Source organism: Bison bison, unplaced genomic scaffold, assembly GCF_000754665.1.
Source record: "Bison bison bison isolate TAMUID 2011002044 unplaced genomic scaffold, Bison_UMD1.0 scf7180017864279, whole genome shotgun sequence".
Classification (NCBI taxonomy): domain Eukaryota; kingdom Metazoa; phylum Chordata; class Mammalia; order Artiodactyla; family Bovidae; genus Bison; species Bison bison.
In genome coordinates, this window is record NW_011494851.1 from 4,164,390 (window position 1) to 4,170,837 (window position 6,448).

The window sequence follows — 6,448 nt, forward strand, 5'->3', positions numbered from 1 at the left end:
ATCCTGAGCACCCTGTCCCCTGAATCAATCCTGAACTGGCAATCTAGTTCATATATGATAATATACATGTATCAATGCTATCCTCTTAAACCATCCCATCCTCACCTTCTCCCACAGAGTCCAAAAGTCTGTTCTTTACATCTGTGTTTCTTTTGCTATCTATCTTTTTAAATTCCATATATATGCGTTAGTCTACTGTATTGGTGTTTTTCTTTCTGACTTACTTCCCTGTATAATAGGCTCCAGTTTCATCCTCCTCATTAGAACTGATTTAAATGCATTCTTTTTAGTACCTGAGTAATATTCCATTATGTATATGTAACACAGCTTTCTTATCCATTCGTCTGCTGATGGACATCTAGGTTGCTTCCATGTCCTGGCTATTTTAAACAGTGCTATGATGAACACTGGGGTACACATGTCTTCAATTCTGGTTTCCTCAGTTTGTATGCCCAGCAGTGGGATTGCTGGGTCGTATGGCAGTTCTATTTCCAGTTTTTTAAGGAATCTCCACACTGTTCACCATAGTGGTTGTACTAGTTTGCATTTGCACCAACAGTGTAAAAGGATTCCCTTTCCTCTGAACACTCTCCAGTGTTTATTGTTTGTAGACTTTTTGATAGCAGTCATTCTGACCAGCGTGAAATGGTACATCATTATGGTTTTGATTTGCATTTCTCTGATAATGAGTGATGTTGAGCATCTTTTCATGTGTTCATTAGCCATCTCTATGTCTTCTTTGGAGAAATGTCTGTTTAGTTCTTTGGCCCATTTATTGATTGGGTCATTTATTTTTCTGGAATTGAGCTGCAGGAGCTGCTTGTATTGGAGAAGGTAATGGCACCCCACTCCAGTACTCTTGCCTGGAAAATCCCATGGACAGAGGAGCCTGGTAGGCTGTAGTCCATGGGGTTGCTAGGAGTCGGACACGACTAAGCGACTTCACTTTCACTTTTCACTCTCATGCATTGGAGAAGGAAATGGCAACCCACTCCAGTGTTCTTGCCTGGAGAATCCCAGGGACGGGGAAGTATGTTGGGCTGCCGTCTATGGGGTCACACAGGGTCAGACACGACTGAAGCGACTTAGCAGCAGCAGCAGCAGCTGCTTGTATATTTTTGAGATTAATTCTTTGTCAGTTGTTTTGTTTGCTATTATTTTCTCCCATTCTGAAGGCTGTATTTTTATGTTGCTTATAGTTTCCTTTGTTGTGCAAAAGCTTTTAAGTTTAATTAGGTCCCATTTGTTTAGTTTTGCTTTTATTTCCATTACTCCGGGAAGTGGGTCATAGAGGATCCTGCTGTGATTTATGTCGGAGAGTGTTTTGCCTATGTTCTCCTCTAGGAGTTTTATAGTTTCTGGTCTTACATTTAGATCTTTAATCCATTTTGAGTTTATTTTTGTGTATGGTGTTAGAAAGGGTTCTAGTTTCATTCTTTTACAAGTGGTTGACCAGTTTTCCCAGCACCAATTGTTAAAGAGATTGTTTTTTCTCCATTGTATAATCTTGCCTCCTTTGTCAAAGATAAGGTGTCCATAGGTGTGTGGATTTATCTCTGGGCTTTCTATTTTATTCCATTAATCTATATTTCTATCTTTGTGCCAGTACCATACTGTCTTGATGACTGTAGCTTTGTAGTATAGTCTGAAGTCAGGCAGGTTGATTCCTCCAGTTCCATTCTTCTTTCTCAAGACTGCTTTGGCTATTCGAGGTTGTTTGTATTTCCATACAAATTGTGAAATTATTTGTTCTAGTTCTCTGAAAAATACTGTTGGTAGCTTGATAGGGATTGCATTGAACCTATAGATTGCTTTGGGTAGTATACTCATCTTCACTATATTGATTCTTCCTATCCATGAACATGGTATATTTCTCCATCTATTTGTATCATCTTTTATTTCTTTCATCAGTGTTTTATAGTTTTCTATATATAGGTCTTTTGTTTCTTTAGGTAAATTTATCTCTAAGTATTTTATTCTTTTCATTGCAATGGTGAATGGAATTGTTTCCTTAATTTCTCTTCTGTTCTCTCATTGTTAGTGTATAGGAATGCAAGGGATTTCTGTGTGTTAATTTTACATCTGGAAACTTTACTATATTCATTGATTAGCTCTAGTAATTTTCTGGTGGAGTCTTTAGGGTTTTCCATGTAGAGGATCATGTCATCTGCAAAGAGTGAGAGTTTTATTTCTTCTTTTCCAATCTGGATTCCTTTTATTTATTTTTCTTCTCTGATTGCTGTGGCTAAAACTTCCAAAACTATAGTAGTGGTGAGAGTGGGCACCCTTATCTTGTTCCTGACTTTAGGGGAAATGCTTTCAATTTTTCACCATTGAGGATAATGTTTGCTATGGGTTTGTCATATATAGCTTTTATTATGTTGAGGTATGTTCCTTCTATGCCTGCTTTCTGGAGGGTTTTTATCATAAATGGATGTTGAATTTTGTCAAAGGCTTTCTCTGCATCTATTGAGATAACCGTATGGTTTTTATCTTTCAATTTGTTAATGTGGTGTATCACATTGATTGATTTGTGAATGTTAAAGAATCCTTGCATCCCTGGGATAAAGCCCACTTGGTCATGATGTATGATCTTTTTAATATGTTGTTGGATTCTGTTTGCTAGAATTTTGTTAAGGATTTTTGCATGTAAGATTTTTGCATGTTAAGGATTTTGGCCTGTAGTTTTCTTTTTTTGTGGCATGTTTGTCTGGTTTTGGTATTAGGGTGATGGTGGCCTGATAGAATGAGTTTGGAAGTTTACCTTCCTCTGCAATTTTCTGGAAGAGTTTGAGTAGGATAGGTGTTAGCTCCTCTCTAAATTTTTGGTAGAATTCAGCTGTGAAAGCATCAGGTCCTGGGCTTTTGTTTTCTGGAAGATTTCTGATTACAGTTTAGATTTCTGTGCTTGTGATGAGTCTGTTAAGATTTTCTATTTCTTTCTGGTTCAGTTTTGGAAAGTTATACTTTTCTAAGAATTTTTCCATTTCTTCCAAGTTGTCCATTTTATTGGCATATAGTTGCTGATAGTAGTCTCTTATGATCCTTTGTATTTCTGTGTTGTCTGTTGTGATTTCTCCATTTTCATTTCTAATTTTGTTGATTTGATTCTTATCACTTTTTTCCTTGATGAGTCTGGGTAATGGTTTGTCTATTTTGTTTATCTTTTCAAAGAACCAGCTTTTAGCTTTGATGATTGTTACTATGGTCTCCTTTGTTTCTTTTTCATTTATTTTTGCCCTGATTTTTATGATTTCTTTCCTTCTACTAACCCTGGGGTGCTTCATTTCTTCTTTTTCTGGTTGCTTTACGTGTAAGTAAGGTTATTAATTTGATTTTTCTCTTGTTTCTTGAGGTAACCTTGTACTGCTATGAACCTTTCTCTTACCACTGCTTTTACTGAATCCCATAGATTTGGGATTGTTGTTTTCATTTTCTTTCGTTTCTATGCATATTTTGATTTCATCTTTGGTTTCTTCGGTGATTTTTTGGTTATTCAGAAGCATGTTTTTTAGCCTCCATATGTTTGTATTTCTAATATTTTTTTTTTTCCTGTAGTTGACATCTAATCTTACCACATTGTGATCAGAAAAGAGGCTTGGAATGATTTCAATTTTTTTGAATTTACCAAGGCTAGATTTATGGCCCAGGATGTGATCTGTCCTGGAGAAGATTCCATGTGCACTTGAGAAAAAGGTGAAATTCATTGTTTTGGGGTGAAATATCCTATAGATATCAACTAGGTGTAACTGGTCCATTGTATCATTTAAAGTTTGTGCTTCCTTGCTAATTTTCTGTTTAGTTGATCGATCCATAGGTGTCAGTGGGGTATTCAAGTTTCCCACTATTATTGTGTTACTGTTAATTTCCCCTTTCATATTTGTTAGCATTTGCCTTACATGTTGCAGTGCTCCTATGTTTGGTGCATATATATTTATAATTGTTATAACTTCTTCTTGGATTGATTCTGTGATCATTGTATAGTGTTCTTCTCTGTCTCTTTTCACTGCCTTTATTTCAAAGTCTATTTTATCTGATATGAGTATTGCTACTCCTGCCTTCTTTTGGTCTCTGTTTACAGGAAATGTCTTTTTCCAGCCCTTCACTTACTGTTTGTATGTGTCCCTTGTTTTGAGGTGGGGCTCTTGTAGACAGCCTATATGGGGGTCTTGTTTTTGTATCCATTCAGCTGGTCTTTGTCTTTTGGTTGGGGCATTCAACCCATTTATGTTTAAGGTAATTACTGATAAGTATGATCCCGTTGCCATTTACTTTATTGTTTTGGGTTTGAGTTTATAAACCTTTTCTGTGTTTCCTGTCTAGAGAAGATCCTTTAGCATTTGTTGAAGAGCTGGTTTGGTGGTGCTGAATTTTCTGAGCTTTTGCTTGTCTTTAAAGCTTTTGATATCTCCTTCATATTTGAGTGAGATCCTTGCTGGGTACAGTAATCTGTGTTGTGGTTTTTCTCTTTCGTCACTTTAAGTATGTCCTGCCATTCTCTTCTGGCTTGAAGAGTTTCTACTGAAAGATCAGCTGTTATCCTTATGGGAATCCTCTTGTGTGTTATTTGTTGTTTTTCCCTGCTGCTTTTAATATTTGTTCTTTGTGTTTGATCTTCGTTAATTTGGTTAATATGTGTCTTGCGATATTTCGCCTTGGGTTTATCCTGTTTGGGACTCTCTGGGTTTCTTGGACTTGGGTGGCTATTTCCTTCCTCATTTTAGGGAAGTTTGCAACTATTATCTCTTTAAGTATTTTCTCATGGCCTTTCTTTTTGTCTTCTTCTTCTAGAACTCCTATGATTCAAATGTTGGGGCGTTTGACATTGTCCCAGAGGTCTCTGAGGTTGTCTTCATTTCTTTTAATTATTTTTTCTTTTTTTGTCTCTGCTTTATTTTATTTCCACCGTTCTATCTTCCATCTACTTTGTCCTATCTTCTGCCTCAGTTATTCTACTGTTGGTTCCCTCCAGAGTGTTTTTGATCTCAGTTATTGCATTATTCATTATTGATTGACTCTTCTTTATTTCTTCTAGGTCCTTGTTAAACATTTCTTGCATCTTCTCAATTCTTGTCTCCAGACTGTTTATCTGTAACTCCATTTTGTTTTCAAGATTTTGGATCATTTTTACTATCATTATTCTGTATTCTTTTTTCAGGTAGAGTCCCTATCTTCTCCTCTTTTGTTTGGATTTGTGGGCATTTATCATGTTCCTTTACCGGCTTAATATTTCTCTACCTTTTCATCTTATTTAGATTGCTGTGTTTGGGGTGGCCTTCTGTATGCTGGAAGTTTGTGGTTCCTCTTTATTGTGGAGCCTGCTCTCTGTGGGTGGGGTTGGATAAGTGGCTTGTCAAGGTTTTTCCTGGTTAGGGAAGTTTGTGTCCGTGTTCTGGTGGGTGGAGCTTGATCTCCTCTCTCTGGACTGCAATGAAGTGTTCAGGAGTGAGTTTTGAGGTTTCTATGGGTTTGGGTGCCCAGAACACCCAAAAAGATTCACAGAGTCGGGCAGAGAAGAAAAGAGAGAGGGAGGAGATAGAGTTGACCTGGGGAGAAAAAGAAAGATCAAAAAGGGGACAGAGCAATCAAGCCAGTAATCACACTCCTAAGTAAAAATAGGTACTGAAGATTGGATTCGTAAAGGTACAAAATTGATAACAAAAAACAAAAAGCAAAGATTAAAAATCTAGAATAGAAATTAAAATCTTGAAAATACAATATGAAAAAAACTAAACAAAATCACAAAAATTATAAAAAATATGTATGAAATTTGCTTTAAAAAGAGGGTCTTTTTTTTGGAAAAGGCATTAGGTTATAAAAATGACAAAGGAATAATAAAGAACTTAAAAATTCAAAAAATTAAAAAATGATAATAGTAAAATATATCTAGGAATTTCTCTGGAGCTGTTGAGGGCAGTGTAGGGTCAGTTCAGTTCAATTCAGTCACTCAGTCGTGTCCGACTCTTTGCGACCCCATGAACCGCAGCACGCCAGGCCTCCCTGTCCATCACCAACTCCTGGAGTCCGCCCAAACCCATGTCCATCGAGTCAGTGATGCCATACAACCATCTCATCCTCTGTCGTCCCCTTCTCTTCCCGCCCTCAATCTTTCCCAGCATCAGGGTCTTTTCAAATGGGTCAGTTCAGTTTCAAATAATTCCTTCTTCTCAAGGTTATACTTCTTCTCAAGGTCTATAGGCCCCTTCCAATGTAGTCAGTGCTAACTACAGGGTTTTAATCTGTTGCACCTGTCACTTCCAGAGCAGTTCCCTCTTCTTTGCTTATTTTGGCTTCCTCTCTTTACAAGTCTCTTCAGTGTCTAATTTCTGCCCTGACACTAGGGGGCGAAGTTATTTAGGTTATTTAGGCTAACTTGTTCGGAGAAGGCAATGGCACCCCACTGCAGTACTCTTGCCTGGTAAATCCCATGGATGGAGGAGCCTGGTGG